General features: G+C 38.6%; 1 protein-coding gene and 1 non-coding gene across 3 annotated transcripts in view; one reads left to right on the forward strand and one right to left on the reverse strand.

The window, feature by feature from the left end:
• The window catches only part of SNTB1 (syntrophin beta 1), a 356,345-nt gene that overhangs the window by 199,413 nt on the left and 137,331 nt on the right, over nt 1-19,601 (forward strand). The gene's annotated exons all lie outside the window — the stretch shown is intronic.
• LOC132542838 (U7 small nuclear RNA) lies at nt 5,290-5,351 on the reverse strand. Its single transcript, XR_009553807.1, has one exon. It is a non-coding gene; the product is annotated as a U7 small nuclear RNA (small nuclear RNA).

The following is a 19,601-nucleotide window of genomic DNA, read 5'->3' on the forward strand; positions in this document are numbered from 1 at the left end:
ACTGTACTAAATACCTTTATGACAATTGCACTCACCAACCTCAGGAATTACAGTAGCAACTGAAGCAACTATTGAAACAGTTTAATCACTACCAGTTAGCCAAACAATTTCTCCAGTCCGTGAAAGAATAGTAACCAAATCCCAGTGAAGAAGAAACAAACAAACAAAAAAGAAGGGATAGCAAGAATAGACAGTTATGCAAGTCTGCTATCCACTGTATATTCTAGGGGTAACAAGAGGGGAAAGGGAACTAGAGCAGAGATACACACGTAGAGAGTCCACTCTGAGTCAGAATTCTTCCCCAAAATAATTCCCAAATATGTATCAGTGAATTCAAAAAAGCACACTGTTTGGTGGTGTGGGGGCTGGGGCTTGTGGCTTTGGGAGCTGTAGGATTAAGGAAGAAAGGATGACAAGAATGAGAAAAAGAATAAAAAAAGAAAGAGAGAGAGAAAAAAGAAAAAGATAAGAAAAAGAACAGTCATAAAATTGCAGTGAAAGGAAAGAGTTTTTTAATTAATTTATTTATTTTTAATTATTTAATTAGCTATGTGGGGTGAGGTGCGGGGGATTGGCTACTTAGAAAGAAAAAAGAGCCAGAGGTTTCAGAAGGGTATAGACTTAGAATGAATGATACTCCCTGGTGGGAAAGGAATTTGGTAAAGACAGAAGCTCAGTAGGGGATTCTGCTAGGAGCTGGTCCCCAGGGACTGGTTAGGGGCTGGGGGGGGGGGGGGGAGGTGTGCTTAATAATTAAAAGGAAAAAAATTTTTGTTCCCTTTTTTTCTATTCTAATTCTTAACCCAAATTAAGTTATAGTCACCTCCTTGGTGTTACTGCTAGGACCCCTTATTGACTGGCCTCCTAAAGGCAGAAAATCCTACCGTTTCCAGAAGATGTGATCAGAGCTCAAGCCACTAGCAGCTTCTCAGTCTGCCATCTTCCAGGAACCCCATAAAGTCCACTTTACTCTTTTCATATTTAATCTGAGTAGGTTCCCACTGCAGTAATTTTCAATTTTCTCTTTTTTATCATTGCAGTATTGATAAGATGAAATGACAGGGCATATGTTAAATTATTTCATAATCTATATAATGTATACTGTGCACATACTCATATATGCATATACATTTATGTTAAAGATGTCCTCTCATCCCCCCACATGATAATCAGAGACCCCTCAATTTGAGTCTCTGTGCATCACTTTTTTTAGCTGTTACTAGATGGCAGTTTTACAGTATTTTTACATCTTAATTTGAGTTTATTTGGATTTTCTTACCAGCTCATTTTTTATAGTGGTCATGTTTCCTTCTGCTTGTCATTCTGTTGATGCTGCCCAGCCCAGTAATGGTACTGGGTAGATATTAAATAGTCACTAACAGAAGTAGATGTTGATTGCATGGGTATCTGTATCCATAAATGGCCTAATGGATGGATTAGTTAAAGTGAACTCAAAGAATATCTCAGAAAGAGAGGAAAGTTTCTCAGCTCTCCCATTCAGCTTTCTTATAGTCTGCATGCCACCACTGACAGGGCCAAACAGGTGTTTAAAATTTCTTCAGATGCGATCTTTGTGGTGCTTTGGAAGTTTTCCAAAATACTCCTGATGCCCAGATGGAAAATTTCTTTAAAATTATTGCCTCAGTCAGTATATTAGGTTGCAAAAAAAAAAAAAAAACCAAAAAACACCTTTTATAAGAGTATGAGAAGAAAATTACTTTACAGTATGACCACAATGCAATACATTTATTTTCCCACAGGGGAATCAGAACTTTGATCGCATATGGCTGCCAGGAGCAGTGGATTTGTAGTGCAGACACTGAACCCCAGCGATAATACTGGAGGCAAAACAAAACAAAACAAACAAACAAAAAAGAATAGGGAAACTTCCAGTGGAGGGATGGGATAGGAACTCTGGTGGTAGAAATTGTACAGAATTCTACCCCCTCTTATCCCACAATCTTGTTGATCATAATTAACTAAAAATAAATAAATAAATAAATAAAGTTCCAGAGATTGAGCCATAAGCCTTAGATGTGTGTTCCTTGTTCAGTTGAGCTACTTCCCCAGTTGCTATAAACTTGATACAATTTTTGTTTTTTTTTGTTTGTTTGTTTTTGTTTTTTTGTAACAGAGGTGTTCACTACAAATCTTCCCAAAAATGTGGGATCTTCCTCCTCATCTGCCATCTCTGCAGTCAGTGAACTAACTAGCACTTGATATGTTTTTAAGAAATGGATAGAAACTTAAAGAACAATCCATGCTAGAGTAAACTGAGACCTAATTTAGTAGGATTTCCAGATTATGCCAGTGACAAGGTACCAAAATAAAATGTAAATGATGCCTTGAAGCCAAACAGCTGATGATGTCCTAAATGTACCACAGAACACCAACAGCAGGTCTGGAAGTTTGTGAGGGACTCCAACTATCAGGCCTCACTCCAGGTCTGCATTTCAGTATGATTGACCCCATTAGACTGAGAGGCATTTTCATTTTGACTAAATCACCGCGTTCTCAACAAACTAATCTCTCATGCTTTAGTTTTCTGTCCCCCTGCCCTGTTTTTTTTTTTTTAGAAATGAAATTCATTTTTTAGTGACTCCATATATATGAGGAATTTAGCTACAGGGGGATGATGGTAGTGAAGTTAATTAAATTCAGTCAGAGCCTTGGAATGAAGCCTTAAGAAAATATAAGAAGAAGAAACAGAAAGAAAGAAAGAAAAAACCTCTTCCCTGTCAATAAGATAACTGATTTCTCATTTACAATAGCACCCACCCTGACTCACCCACCCTGACTGTGGAATGGCAGCTGCTCTAGCACATGAAAGGTCATCTTGTTGCTGCAAACAACTTTTCGGGAATGCTTATCTTAAACCTGGAAGCATTAAGGAGGTGTCCATATATAATCCAACCCTTAGATATTGCCAGCCTTGTAATTTGAGCCACCCTGCTTTATTCCCTTAGTTTCTTTTTTCTTTTTATTTTTTATTTAAGAAAGGATAAATTAACAAAACCATAGGGTAGAAGGGGTATAAATCCACACAATTCCCACCACCCAATCTTCATATCCCATCCCATCCCCTGATAGCTTTCCCATTCTCTATTCCTCTGGGAGCATGGACCCAGAGTCCTTGTGGGTTGCAGAAGGTGGGAGGTCTGGCTTCTGTAATTGCTTCCCCACTGAACATGGGCATCGACTGGTCGGTCCATACTCCCAGTCTGCCTCTCTCTTTCCCTAGTAGGGTGGGTCTCTGGGGAAGCAGAGCTCCAGGACACATTGGTGGGGTCTTCAGTCCAGGGAAGCCTGGCCGGCATCCTGATGGATCTGGAACCTGGTGGCTGAAAAGAGAGTTAACATGCGAAGCCAAACAAATTGTTGAACAATCATGGACCCAAAGCTTGGAATAGTGGAGAGGAAGTGTTAGGGGGGTACTCACTGCAAACTCTAGTGTACTTCTGCTTTCAGGTATATATATATATATTTTTTTTTTTTAATTTTTTATTTAAGAAAGGATTAGTGAACAAAAGCATAAGGTAGGAGGGGTACAACTCCACACAATTCCCAACACCCAATCCCCATAACCCACCCCCTCCCATGGTAGCTTTCCCATTCTCTATCCCTCTGGGAGCATGGACCCAGGGTCGTTGAGGGCTGCAGAAGGTAGAAGGTCTGGCTTCTGTAATTGCTTCCCCACTGAACATGGGCGTTGACTGGTCGGTCCATACCCCCAGTCTGCCTCTCTCTTTCTCTAGTAGGGTGTGACTCTGGGGAAGCTGAGCTCCAGGACACATTGGTGGGGTCTTCAATCCAGGGAAGCCTAGCCAGCATCCTGGTGGCATCTGGAACCTGGTGATTGAAAAGAGAAGCCAAACAATTTGTTGAGCAATCATGGATCCCAAGCTTGGAATAGTGGAGAGGAAGTGTTAGGGAGGTACTCACTGCAAACTCTAGTGTACTTCTGCTTTCAGGTATATATTTTGCAGTAGTTTATGGATACGTGTGCACATAAGCTCTCTCTCACAGAAACTGGTGTATATCTAGGTTATGGGACTTTGTTGGAAAGTGAACTACCTGAGATGAAATTAGAGTGTACTATTAAAGGAAAGGTCTCACCCGAGTAATGAAGCTGAAGGGTTGTCATTCCACACGTGAAGTCTCTGGATACATTCTGAGGTGAAGCATGTTGAGGTAGCAATCGTTGCTTTGGTTAGGTTGTGATCGGCATTTTGCACTAGTTTATGGATACGTGTGAACATATGCTCTCTCTCACAGAACCTGGTCTTTATCTAGGTTTTGGGACTTTGTTAGAAAGCGATCCACCTGGGATGGAATTAGAGAATACTATGAAAGGAAAGGTCTCACCCGAGTAATGAAGCCTAAGGGTTGTCATTCCACAAATGAAGTCTCTGGACACAGTCTGAGCTGAAGCATGTTGAGGTGGCAATCGTTGTGTTGATTAGGTTGCGACGGCAGATGCAATATTATTTGATATGGATTGGGAGAGGCATGCGGGAAAATGGGCCCTATCCTAAGGTTCCAGGACTGGGGGAAGTAGAGGCTCTGTAGTGGAGATGTAAGGTTCCTGCTGTCTTAGGGTTCAAAAAGACAAGGGATAGTTAATGTTATCATCACATTATTTGGTAATTGGGTTAACTTTGAAAAGTCCTTTTGTCAGGGTTTGCTGTGTAATACCCAGTATCTTGTAAATAGCTGTGCCACTGGTTGCTTCTGTATTCCCTTAGTTTCTAAGGTTGGGCCATCTGAGACTATTTTTTCCGGTCTAAGTAAACTCAACTTTCAATGATGATTCTTGGGAATAGAGTATAGCATACACCAGGGAAGTCAACAGCTTGAAGCACCATGTACTTTGTTCTGGAGTTTCAACATTTGCCCCTGTGCTGCATACAAGTAATATGGTCATGTGACTTGAATGTCTTATGTCTTCTACTTCTCCATGATGGAAAATGAGTGAATGTTAGAAAGCTCAAGAAAAATGGAGGGAATATTTAAATCATAGATAATCCCCAAGCCCTATAACTAGTTACTTTGAAAGTTATTTGCTGTCTTTAAACTAATGCTGGAAAACCAAGAGACTCTGGAGTTGGTTTATCTTTATAACATCTTTGTCTAGCACATAGCAACTTCCCAGTAAATGTCTCTGAAGTTACCTGAAATGAATCCAGTTTAATGCCAGTCAGTTTGTGTAGCCATGATAGAAAATACCATATAGTTGTTATCATAAAGGTCATCATGCTGAAAATACTTTGTCTTTGGGAGGGGAGAAGAAGGGAGCTTCTAATGCAGACCGGAAGATTTACTAGACAAATTCTAAAAGAGCTGTAACTCTTTAAGACTGTATATTTTTGTTTTTTAGTGTTTTAATTATAGTTTATAAAATTATAAGAGCGCAGATTATGGTTCCCCACTGTAGTCACCACCAAAATTCTATGCCTCCCCTCATGATTATCACCATAGTTCTCACAAAAATCTTTGAGACAGTTTGTTCTTTCCTTTTTTTTGCAACTTTATTTGTTTCAGTTCCATATATGAAAGGGCTGTATCTTAAAGACTTAAAGGGAAAGTACATGACTTCCATTCTGAGAAAGTTGTAATAACAGCAACTTTACTGTCACTCCTGAAGTAGATAACACATGCAAAACACATGGTACTGAGTGCCCAAGACTTTGAACATCAGAAATGGGAAATGAACATTGTGATATGTAACACTCTGATAGCACAGAACTTTGGTGGTTGTGGTGTGGAACTATACACTATAATCTTACAGTCTTGTAACTTAGTATTAATCACACACACTCACACACCACACCACACACACACACACACACACACACACACGCACACATGCACCTGTGATAGCTTTCTAGCCTTGAGAGTCTTCAGGTCAAAGCACAGAGAAAAAGAACTCAGAGGGTAGCCCCAAAGATTCCCTGAGTTAGAAATACAGAGTTGAGAGTAGGGAAACACCAAAACGGTTGTCCACAAGACAGACTGTGCAAAGAAAAGAGATTCACAGATAAAATTCCAAAGACTTGAAGATCCCTTCACATTCAGCACCTGCATGTGAGGGAAATACAGGAGACCAAGAAAAGGCTACCCCCAAAGAATTAGGGCAATATTTCTCACCATTGACACAAGGCCAGAAACAATTCCTGTCTAGTCAGTGGGACTGGAAAATGTCATAAATTCATCTGATATTAGATTGAGTATCCAAAGGACCTTCTCTGTACACAGTTCAGAACTCACGTTAAAAACACACAACACCAGAGGAACATCTCAGCTGATAACATAAAATGTGTGCACCTAAGGCTACCAATTCAGCTGCAGTGGCAAATGTATCAGAACAGCACTCTGACGTCTTTCTCTTTGTCTCTAGTGAAACTCTCCCTGTATCACATATGAAAGAAATAACAATAAATCCTTCTTTTTAAAAGCTCACCATTTCAGTTCTTTTAACAAAATCTTTAAAGAAACACCTAAGAAAATAAAGTTTCTATGTAATTTGTGTCTAGGAAAAATACTGAATAATATATCTTAGGAGTATCAAAATCTTTAGCAATCAACAATGAAAAATTCACATCATATAGCATCGATATGTACAATTACCATGCAAAGATGTAGGGAAATATGATCCACAGTGGATAGGAAAGCCAAGCCATTAAAACTGACAAAAAACTGACCCAAAAGTTTTAAATTAGCCAACAAGGACATTAAAACAGTTAAAGTCAGTGTATGTCATGCATTTATAAGTTAAGAAATTAAGGTAATAGGGAGTCGGCGGTAGTGTAGCAGGTTAAGCGCACGTGGCGCAAGGACTGACGTAAGGATCCCGGTTTGAGCCCCCGGCTCCCCACCTGCAGGGGGGTCGCTTCACAAGTGGTGAAGCAGATTTGCAGGTGTCTGTCTTTCTCTCCTCCCTCTGTCTTTCCCTCCTCTCTCCATTTCTCTCTGTCCTATTCAACAACAACGACATCAATAAAAACAACAATATTAACTACAACAATAAAACAAGGGCAGCAAAAGGGAATAAATGAAAAAAAATTTTTTAAAGAAATTAAGGTAATGGTTAAGGATATTGTTAACTGGTAGAGCATTAAATTTCTGTGCCTAAAGTTCCCAGCTTGATTACTGGCTTTCTTAAAAGGAGAAGGAGAAGGAGAAGAAGAAGAAATTGAAGTTATTAAAAAGATCCAAGTAAAACTTTCTGGAATGAAAATGACTATGTGTACTATTTTTTAAAAAAGCATTAGTAGAATATCTGACTTAGTAATGGGATCTATCCAAAAAGAGATACAAAGAAAGGACATTTCAGACGATACTGATAAATAAATCAGTGAAAAAAGCCTAATATGTCTATAGTTGATTCCTGAAAGATGGCAGAGGATAGACAAAAATAAGGAAAAAAAGCTTGAAAATTGTCCCAATTTAATAATAATATAAAATCTTACAGATTCACTGAAGCTTAGTAAAGCCTATGTACAAGGAACATGAAGAAAATTACATCGAGGCACAAGATCATCAAATTGCTACTGATTAGCAATTATCTTGCATAATCACTGTACTACATGATTTTTTGCAATAAATGTAAGCATGAACCTACTAGATTGAGTAAGTAATCCCATTCCTAGCTTCTTATCTAAGAGAAATGAATGGATGTGATCATACTCCAAAAAATAATAATAATTTAAAGGGATAGAGAATTATTTGTATTTAATTAAGAATTATAAACAACCAATAAGTCATTTTAAAAAATTTAACAACTTTTTTAAATCTTTATTTATTATATAGAGACAGCCAGAAATGGAAAGGGTAGGGGGAGATAGGGAGAGAGAAAGAGAGACACCTGTAACACTGCTTCACCACTCTCAAAATTTTCTCCCTGCACGTGGGGACTGGGGGCTTGAACCTGGGTCCTTGCACACTGTAATGTGAGAACTTAACTGGGTGTGCTGCTACCTGGCCCCCCAATAAGTCCTTCAAAAGGTTGCTGGATAAACAAACCAATGAGACATACAGCACTAGCAGTAAAGGAGCATAAACTATTTCATTCTCTAAATAACTACACTGCATAGAAGTCAGAAAAAAGAGCATACACTGTGTGGCTTGCTTACTGGGATTCCAGATAATGCAAAGTAAGCTATAGAAAGAGAAATAGAAGTCACAATGAATATACACATCTAAACTTAATATACACTTAGTGTATCAGTTAAACCTCAATAACATTTTTAAAAATAAATACAGCTATCAAAATAGTTTCCCCTGTAACTTGAATGATTTGCTATTTGTGGGTGTTCTCAGCTTTCCTGCATTTCTGTCCCATCACAGAATTCCTACAAACTTGAATGCACTATCTGCCATTCTTCCTCTGTCATAACTATCCTTTTCAGTAATCTCCATACCTATATTTCCTGGCGTAGTTCCATTTCCTTACCTTCCTTGCTACTCTTTAATGACAGACCTGTTCAATTATATATCATAGTATCTTGATATCATCCTCTTCACTATGCAGTAAGTGGCTAGGATAACATCCTCCTTATCTTTGTAGTCCCCTCATACCTTACAGACTCATGCATGCATATTTGGCTGTTATCTGTATTCACTATTTAGAGGGCATTTGATAATTAAACTAATACTTAGGTTTAAGTATTAATTAGCAAATTAGGTGATCATAAGAGGATGCTCTTTTGTTCTGTCCTTCTCTAACCTTTAGTATTTAGTGTTCTCTCTTCTGTGCTTGTACTGCTGCGAACTCCAGCACTGCACAGGTGAGCTAGCAGATCACCTTCTTCCAGTCTCTCCTCCAATCATGTCTTTCCAGCATGGTAACTTGACAATACAAGCTTTGTCTTGTCACTTACAATCTGCCAATGGATTCCTTCAGGCTCTCTCATGTATGACTTCACTTCCTTGCCTGTCTCTCTCTACAATTTGTCCAAGTCATTAACACACTATACTCTAGTTTCAGGATGTGTGATGCATTTTTTTTCCATTTTTATGTTTTTGTTCAGGCTGCCCTTTACAATGTTCTCTCTGTGGCTGCTCCTCCATTTTTGGTTCAACCAAGTTACCATTTTATTTCAAAATACTTTTTTAGGATTATCACTATTCCAAGCACTGAATTTAGTATAATTGGGTCCACTCCTATTTGTAGATAAAGAAACCAAGACACAGAGAGATTGAATTGTTTGCTCAAGGCTGCTCAGCACATCATCAGCATTTGGACCAAAACCAGCTGACTCCGTTAATGGCATCCCTACCACTGTGCTGTTTAGCATTTTGTTTCAGATGGTAATTGGGTTCTTTGTCTACCACAGGTCCCCATCCATCTTTATGAACAATAAACTCCTTGAAAGCCATGGCCATATTATCAGACTTCATATCCTCAGTGACCTAGTAGACTCCCTGGCATAAAAGTATGCATTAAATATTTCTGAGTGAATGATTCAGATGTGATTATGATGATCTGTGCTTGGCTCACCCCCAAATATGACTTTTTCCAATGTCTTCTTTTAGAGAGGGAGTATTTAAGTCTTGGTAAAGTCAGCCCAGAGTAATTGATAAAGCAACCCTCTTACAGATAGCCCAAGGGAACAATGTTGGATAGAAAGCTTAATCTGCAGATTCTATCATCTAGTAGTGTTTGGAATACTATGAGGTAGAGGCGGGCATCTGAACAGCCCAGGAGCTCAGGTTTAGCCCAGGTTTAGCCCAGGAGCTCACTATTATCCCATAGTGGTCTCCTCTCCCCTCTCATGATGCCGACCCCACCTCTGTAGTATTTTTATTACACTACTTCAACACATATATTCTTTAGAAAAACACCACTGCACCTTAAGCAGACCTCAACTTCACAGGCTGTTATTTCATAGAGAGAGACTTTCTTCCTAACTAGTTTGGCATTTTTGGTGTTTGCTATAAGAATGAAAAAGATTGGATTTCATGTGGTGTGACCTTTTGAAACATTTGCATTATTCTTATTTTCACTTTCTCTTGTATCCAGTTCTGAAGTGCATAACAATTTAAAACTTGCTAGATAGTTCAGAGATAATTTGTAAAAAAAAAAAAAAAAAGCAATTTTGTGGGTAAAAGATTTATTTGTGTGTGCTTGTCTAAACCCTTCAGGTAATGAAAATGATTATTACTATCTACAAAAAAAATGTGAAAGTGTCTTTGATCAAAGGCTTCACAGAGAAAATAATTATGAAGCTGTCATTTCCATAAATACTTTGACAGTGAAATATCTCCAAAGTGCTACAGTATTTCAAATACAGAAGAAGCTAGTAGTCCCCTAGTCAGGATCTTCCCTCTGGAAGTGAAATTTGCCCTCAGTACACCATGAGTTCTCATCTCTGTCCCCACTCTCTGAATTTTCATCAGCATGTAAAACTTACAGATTCTAGCCTCAATGATGTTGTGATATTACTGCCTCTAAGTGTCAGCTTGGTGCAGTAACTTCTCTCTAGAAGTTACGTTTTTCACGTTTGAAATGAGTGCTCACATTATATAACCTTTCAATTCCCTTCAGACTGTTAATTCTGTTTTTGATCATTCATTTCTTTATATATTTAAGGGAGGTAATTTTTCTTTATGCCACTAGGGTTATCACTGGGACTTGGTACTGACACTACTAATCTACAGCTTCCAGCGGTCATTTTTCCCTTTTTCTTTTCTTTATTTTTTTCCCTTATATATATTTTTGATAGAATAGAGAGAAATTGAAAGGGGAGAGGAAGATAGACAGAAAGGGAAACAGCTGCAGACCTCCTTAATTACTTATTAAGCAACCTCCCTGCAGGTGGGAATGGGGCTTGAACCCAGGCCCTTGCACATGGTAACGTGTGCTCAAGGTAGGATACTTTTTGTTTCTGCTTTTCCTCTAAGTCTAGTTCTTCCACAGTAACTGAAATTGTCAGTATCCACCCCCATTTTCTGAACCTAAACTCTCTTGCAATAGAATTTCTTCAAATCCTTGTTTCATCAACTTATGTCTTATTGCCATTCTTTGTGGACCTTATTTTCTTAATATGCTACTAATAGCTTTTATTGAAAGTTTGCTGAATACTAATGGGTATTTGGAGGTACTGAGGACAAAAAAATGTTAATATTAGTGACTAATTGTGCAGCCTTTATAGGTAATTCTTCCTTATATAGCTAGAAGAATAACTCATATTTCTCCCTATAATGAATCAGTTTCAATCTTCTTTCTTTCATTCTTTTTTAAAATTCTATTGACTAGTACATTGTAGCACTATGTAAATTTTAGGTCTGTCATTATAAATCATTGTTTATATTTGCTACATTAAGATTGCAGCTAAAAGTCCAGTCCATCTATAGCCATACAGTTGACCTCCATTGCCTTAGTTACATATCCTGGATATTCCCCACATCCTTCTGCTAAGCATCAACTTGGTCTTATAATCTAAACATTGTTTTTGGTTTATTCATTTCACTCATTTGACTGGCTCTTTATATACTATATGGGTAAAATCATAAGGTATTTGTCTTTTCATTTGACTTACCACATGATAGCCGTCTCGGCAATTGATCTTGTTGCTGTAATTTCAGTTTTCTATTTTTGTAAACAACACTGTCTTTTGTTCACTTGCATAAATCAAAAACCTAGGCAACACCTGTGATACTTCTCTCTTCCCTGTCCTGATAAGTAACCATTTGTGAAGTTTCATCAGTTCTATTTTTCTGTATATGCTCACCATGTACTTTCTACCATCCCCACCATTAGACATTTCATGGGGATACTTATACTACAGTATCATTTGTCTGAAATTCATATTTAACATTTATTTTTATTTATTTATTATTGGATAGAGACAGAGAGAAATTGAGATGGGAGGGGAAGGTAAAGAGAGAAAGAGACAGAAGACACTCGCAGTTCTGCTTCACCACTTGAGAAGTTTTCCCCCTGCAGGTGGGGACCAGGGACTTGAACCTGGGACTTTATGCATTGTAATGTGTGCGCTTAACCAGGTACACCACTGCCTGGCACCCTAAAAATTCAGATTTAACTGAACATCCTGTTTCTCCTTTTTTATTATTACTTATTTTTTTTAATCAGGTAACTAGCCTAAAATAATCTAGTGCAAAAGAAGCAAAAAATAGATCTTCAGTCTTGAAATCTTTTTATACAGATTAAACTGTGGGGTAGGTGGTTTGTTTTTCAGTATATGATACTAAGATTCAAGAGACAAATATATCTGTATTTAATTTGACCTGCACAGTGCCTTATATCTTTATATAACTTTTTTAAAAACTCCACTGGGCATAAAGTCAGACTACAAGAAAACTTTGTGAGGCACAGAGAAAATGCATAGTAGAAAAACTAAATGTTTTCTCTACTTTGACATTAGCTCTTGACTCCTCTTCTAAAACTTTGATAATGCTATCATTCCCCTAGGAAAGGGCGAAATGCTGAAACTCTTCACATATTCTGTAAATTTATGTATTACTGAAAAATTGGAATTTTGCCAACATGAATAATATTATCAGATTCCCCTACAGCTTAGCAGAACACTATATCATGCAAGACCTATCTTTGTTTTTGTTTTTTAAATTTTATTAGTGATTTAATGTTGATATATAAAATTACATGTAAACAGGGGTATAAATCCACTGTATTCCTGCCAGAGTTCTGAATCTTCAGTCTCCCCACTGCAAGCCACCACAGTTCTCCTAAGGTTGTAAACATGGGCCAACCATCATCTCTACAACTATCTGTCTACATTTTACATAATTGACCCTTACTTATTCCTGATCCAATCTTTACATCCCCTCCAAGCCACTCATGACAACATTACTACTTCCAAAAGTCCCTCTCCTTTTCCTCTTTTCTCTCTGGGTGCTGATAGAGTTGGAGTTTAGAGCCTTCTTATCCTCTTCATCCTATCACTTCTCCCCTGCTGGAAGTATAGATTAAGATTGTTTTGGGGGAGCAGAAGGTGGGAGGTCTGGCTTCTGTAATTACTTATACCCTGGACATGAGCATTGGCAGGTCGATCCATATCTTTAACCTGTTCCAGTCTTTCCCTAGTGGCACAAAGCTCTGGAGAGGCAAGGTTCCAGGACACACTAGTGAGGTGGTCTGCCCAGAGAAGCATAACCTGTTTTTGAAATGAGATTTATTTAAAAAAAAAAAAAAAGAGGAAGACACTTTTTCTGGCTTCTTTTCCACTAACTGCTTGCTCTTGAAACACTCCTTGAGTGCTCTCATTAGCTCCCATCATGGCTACCTGATTTCCAAATCCACATGTTTATCTCAGGATTACATTTTCAAGCAACAGAATCAACTCAGTTATCTTCAAGTGCTCACATACTTGCCACAGGATTTAGAGTTAGGCTAAGAATCTCAACACCCAACCATAATGCTAGGGCTATTCTAAAAAAATGTATATGTATATTGCTGTTTCAAACATTTAACTGTCACCCCATGATCCATATAATTGTCTTAGCTTTTACCAGGAGAAACTTTGGGCTGATCAAGCTCTGTTACAGAAGCTATTAAAAGCTGAATGTTAGATGATGTCACTTAGAGTTAAGCTCTACAAAACAATGCAAAAGGCAAGATAGAGTAAAAACTCACTACATTGTTGTCTGTTGTAGCTAGTACAGGGGCACAGAAGGGGAAGGAAAGAGCTATAAGAGGAAGCTGAGAATGTAAGTGGAACAGAATAGCTAGTTGGTAGAAAGAGTCTGGGGCTAGTGTGGGGGTGCCTCTTCCCAGGCGCATACTCTCTGGGTTGAATAGAACGTAACTGAAGCCAGCCTGGGCTGCTACTCACTCAGTGACATGAGAGAGAAGACTCATGAATCAAGCTTGTGGTGGTGAGGCAATGCAATTCTTTATTGATGAGATAGCTAAGGCTTTTAAAGGACAGACCCAGAAGTGGCAAGTCAGAAAAGGAAATGGCTAGGAAAGGGGTGATGAAAGGCAAAAGGGGCTGAAAAAATAGGAACTTCCTTAGCAACTGTTGCGAAGGTTTTAACTGGTAGGATTAATAATACTATCCTGCAGGCAGGGAGGGTCTTGAGGGTAGAAAGAAGATAGATCAAAGGAATGGAATGGGTGGGGATCTTTCAGGCAAAACAATGTCTATGTAGATAGGCCATAGTATCAGGAATGCAGGGTGGAGCAGGGGGAGCTGGCTTAATGTTTTAAGGAATTCCAGGCTCCTAGAGGCAGAAAAATGCAGGGTGCTTTGTGAGACTCCTCACAATTTCCAGACATCTCCCCCTTTCTTTTTTATCTAATGACTATAGTATCAGGAATGTGGGGTGCTTTGTGACGCAGGGAGTCTGATAAGATGAGGAAAACCATTGGGGTTACTCCTGTCTCTCCTTGCTCAACCTCTCGTTAGAGAGAGACTGACAGGATAGACGCACTCCTTAGGTGAAGCTCTGCCAAGCTCAACCACATCCTCACAATGTCCCGACAAAAGAGAAATATACTGACACCTATCCTGGGGAGATGTGGAAAAATACCCTTTTTACAACATTCTTGTAAGTCAGCATTCACTTAATAGAGGCATACTGAAGTTGAAAAAAAATACTTCAAGCTAAAATTTAAAAAAATAAAAATCTGATCTATAGTTTCAACTGCAACATATTCATGTGATTAAATTACTTATATTCCACACATTGTGGAATATAAGTAATTTAATCACATGAACATGCAAAAAAAAAAAAAGAAAAAACATTGTCTCTATAACTGTGTGAGAACTGGGACAATTATGGTGAGGTCTAGATTTGCTGGTGGGTGCAGTGCAGAACTATATCCCTGTAATCTTATGATGCTATAAACTTCTCTTAATTCACTAATAAAAATTACATGAAATTTTAAAAAATAATCCCAGTTTAAAAAGAAATGTGAAGCTGAATGTCTTGACCATCACATTTGCTAAAAGAGAAATTCCATACATAATTGCTTACTGCCTCTTTCAGAAGTGTCTTTTTTGAGCAAGAATTCTTCTTGAATTCTGCCTTGGAGAAAAAGAGCCAGGGGCCAGACAGTGGTATACCAGGTTGAGCTCACAAGTTACAATGCTTAGGGATACGGGTTCAAGCCTTTACTCCCTACCTGCAGGGTGAAAGATTCACAAGTGGTGAAGCAGGTCTGCAGGTGTCTTTCTGTCTCTCTCCTTCTCTATCTCCCCTTTCTCTCAGTTTCTCCCTATCCCTATCCAATAAGTAAATAAATAAATGTTTTAAAAGGGAGTCTCTTCACAAGCGGTGAAGCAGGTCAGCAGGTGTCTATTTTTCTCTACCCCTCTCTGTCTACCCGCCTCTCTCCATTTCCCTCTGTCCTATCCAATAACAATGACATCAATAATAACTACAACAATAAAACAAGGGCCAATTTAGATTCCCACCAGCAGTGCAGGAGGTTTCCTTTGACCCCACAACCTCTCCAGCATTTGCTGTTGCTACCTTTTCTGATGTATGACATTCTCACAGGAGTGAAGTGGTATCTCATTGTTGTCTTTATTTGCATTTCTCCAACAATCAAAGACTTGGAGCATTTTTTCATGTGTTTCTCAGCCTTTTGGATCTCTTTTGTGGTGAATATTCTGTCCATGTCCTCCCCCCATTTTTGGATGGGGTTATTTGTTTTCTTGTTGTTGAGTTTGACAAGCTCTTTATATATGTTGGTTATTAGCCTCTTGTCTGATGTATGGCATGTAAAGATCTTCTCCCATTCTGTGAGGGGTCTCTTTGTTTGGGTAGTGGTTTCTTTTGCTGTGCAGAAACTTTTTAATTTGATGTAGTCCCATAGGTTTATACTTGCCTTAGTCTTCTTTGTAATTGGATTTGTTTCACTGAAAATGTCTTTAAAATGTATGTGGAAAAGAGTTCTGCCAATATTTTCCTCTAAGTATCTGCCTATGATCCTGCAATTCCTATCCTCGGGATATGTCCTAAGGAACTCAACACACCCATCCCAAAAGGTCTGTGTACACATATGTTCTTAGCAGCACAATTTGTAATAGCCAAAACCTGGAAGCAACCCAGGTGTCCAACAACATATGAGTGGCTGAGCAAGTTGTGGTATATATACACAATGGAATACTATTCAGGTTATAAAAAATGGTGACTTCACCATTTTCAGCCGACCTTGGAGGGACCTTGAAAAATTCATGTTAAGTGAAATAAGTCAGAAACAGAAGGATGAATATGGAATGATCTCACTCTCAGGCAGAAGTTGAAAAATACGATCAGAAGAGAAAACACAAGTAGAACCTGAACTGGAATTGGCATATTGCACCAAAGTAAAAGACTCTGGAGTGGGTGGGTGGGGGAATATAGGTACAAGAAGGATGACAGAGCACCTAGTTGGGATTGTATTGTATATGGAAAACTGAGAAATGTTATGCATGTACAAACTATTGTATTTATTGTTGAATGTAAAACATTAATTCCCCAATAAAGAAAATTTAAAAAAGTAATGGCAACAAATGGGAATAAATAAATATTAAAAAGAATTTTAAAAAAATTTTAAAAAATAGTTGAAAATTCTACTCCCTAGAGATTGGTATTTCCATCAACCCAAGAAGTCATAGATTTGTGAATGAATGGAGGCAAGTCTAATGGCCATGAAGTTTTAAGTTTGAGTTGTCCTAGCTCCCTGTGGTTGTTGTGTTCCCTGCCTGCTTGTCTTTTTCATCTATGTCTTCTCCAAGCCTCACACTGGATAGAAAGGATCTGGAGAAACATCTATTGAAGCCTGTGTTGTCAGTTACAATTTTTTATTTATTCATTTTGTTAAGAGGCTTCAAGTCTTACGTGTCCACTTCATGTTTTTTCCAAAGGAGGGAAGTAGAGGGTGCTGGGAAAAATGATTTGGCTCAGTAGGAAACTTTGAGGGAGCTAAGAGGGAAAGAAAATGACTCCTTTATTGTGAGGATTGCCAAATGGTCTCTGAGAAGCTGTGATATCATTCATATGCTGTGCCAAGCTGGATCGAAACTGCTCATCTTGGCCGACATCTCGAATGAGTGTATAATTCCTTGGAGTTAGTATGGGCCTTTATCAGAAATAGTTCCATAGGCAGTATTTACATAACTGTGGTGGAGTGTGAGAATAAACACAGCTGTGGCATTGCCCTCAATATTTCTATTCAGCTGGGAATTAAAAGAGAACTTTATCACTGAACTACAGATAAACACAATTCATCAAGCAGTGGTCAGTTCAACTAGGGAACAGAATAGAAGTTATAAAATACTGGCCTGATGAAAATAGCTCTAATCAGCCATCCTGACTTTATTGCTCCTTTACTTCCCCCCACCCTTCTTTTTCCAGTCCAAAAATGTAGGACTCCTCAGCTAACAAGAAAGTTTTCTGGATTATTTTTTTAAGTGCTAAGAAATATGTTGAAGGTACTATTCACTGAGAATTAGCCTACTGGGGACCAACATACTTCTTCGGTAGAAGTAGGTTTTGTGGAGGAGAGAGACAATGAAAGAGACCACAGCTCAGAATCTTCCTTCAGTGTGATGGGGCCAAGCTGGAATCTGGGTTGCACATATGGCAAAGCATTGTGCTGTCCAAGTGAGCTGTTTCACCAGTCCTAGTGGTTTTGTTTGTCTGTTTTTAATGTCTATGAGAGTATCTTTTAATTCCAATATGTTGAAATGGAAGCTTGTTTGCATGGTTCTAAGTACATCTAACAAGTGAGTTTAAGCGGCCATAGGTCTTAAGCTTTAGTGCATTCCCTGTTCAGCTTTATATAGGAAGATAGCTCTGTGGTGAATTAATTTTCTAGTACTGCCATAGAAAAGTCCCACCAACTGGGAAACTTAAGTGAACAAAAATTCAATTCTGGAAGCCAGAAATGTGAAATCAAAAAATCTGCAGAGACAGTTCCTTCTGAAGGCTTTGAGGAAGAATCCAATCCATGCCTCCAATCCTTGCCTTCATCTTTACATGGCTTTTTTTCTTTCTGTGTCTCCTTGCATCCTTTATGATTCTTTTCTTTTTTTAATATTTATTTATTTTTGTTGCCCTTGTTTTTTTATTGTTATAGTTATTATTGTTGTTATAGATGTCATTGTTAGATAGAACAGAAAGAAATCGAGAGGAAGGGATGACAGGGAGGGGGAGAGAAAGATAGATACCTGCAGACCTGCTTCACCACTTGTGAAGTGATCCCCCTGCAGATGGGGGGCTGGGGCCTCAAACCAGGATCTTTATGCTGGTCCTTGCGCTTTGCACCACCTGCACTTAACCTCCTGTGCTACCACCTGACTCCCTCTTTTCTGTTTCTTTTAGTGACACTTGCACTGGACTTAGAACTCACCTGGTTTAGTGGGTGAATTAGGGAATCTTGTTTCTTTCTTTACCTTAATTGTATCTGCATATATTCTTTTTTCAAACCAGTATTCCATGAAGTCCTGAAGGTGGGAGTGGGTGAGAGTATATTTAACCAACTGTACATAGTAATTTTCTTAGGAATAGGAACTATATACTGAGATCTGCTTGCCTCTGATACACCTAAGCATGCTGAAAAATCCCTAAGTGTTCTGGAATATTCACGTATACTCAGAGAAAATTGTCATGTATGTGTATGAACATATCACTGCATGTATCCAACTCCATTTTGTTACCTAAAAGATTTACTGGAATATACTATTTAAATATGTACACGTCTCTAGTAATATATTGAGAGGTGACATATATATTCATATGTGTAGGTAATATAAAAGCACTATATTCAATCATGAGTCCTTTTCCCCTGATACTGAACCAACAGAATAGTCTTAAAATGCCAAAAGCATAAATGACAACTATTAGCATCAGGACTTACAAGTGACAAGGCACTTTTCCAATTATTATCTCATTTGATGCTCTAACAACTCTATGAAGGTTAATAATAGCACTTTCATTATGATGATCATTATTACCATCATCATCATTTCTATTTTATGAGGAGATTTAAGGTCTCAAGACTCATTGAAAATAAGTGGCCTCTTTGTGACCAGGATATGAGTCAAGACTTTTGGTTGTATCTGACAAGCCAGGTCACACTGGGTAAGCAAAAGTAAAGAAGAAAAGTTCAAGGGTATACTGCTGTGTCATTAAAGTTCGGGGCTCCAGTGGGCCGGGCTAGCTTTGCGGCGGTAGACATTGCAGTGGTAGACAGAGACTTGAGGACACACGGCTGAGCAGAGAAGCTGTATTTCTTTATTCAGGAGCAATGATACAAAAACTAACCTAAACTAATCACCACACAGATCTGTCCTGCATCTTTCTCCTCCAGCGGCAGTGTTAGGAACTCAGGAAGTATGTAGGATAGGGGGCGGGGAGAAGGGAGAAGGGAGAAGCGTGAAAAGGCAAAGACTAAACCACAATCTCCCGGAGGTGGGGGGGGAGTAAGACCAAACCAATATTAAGCATACCAACAATTCCCCCTTTTCTTTTTAACTAATTGACCATAGTATCAGGAGTGTGGGGTGAACAGAAACCTATATCATACAGGCATTTTTAAAAAAAGAAACTGGCACAAACATGGAGGAACAAGTAAGCGATCAACAAGAACCAGTGTGCTGCCAAGGGAAGGCCTGAGGGGGCATTTT

This window comes from Erinaceus europaeus, chromosome 1 (genome assembly GCF_950295315.1).
Source record: "Erinaceus europaeus chromosome 1, mEriEur2.1, whole genome shotgun sequence".
Taxonomy (NCBI): Eukaryota; Metazoa; Chordata; class Mammalia; order Eulipotyphla; family Erinaceidae; genus Erinaceus; species Erinaceus europaeus.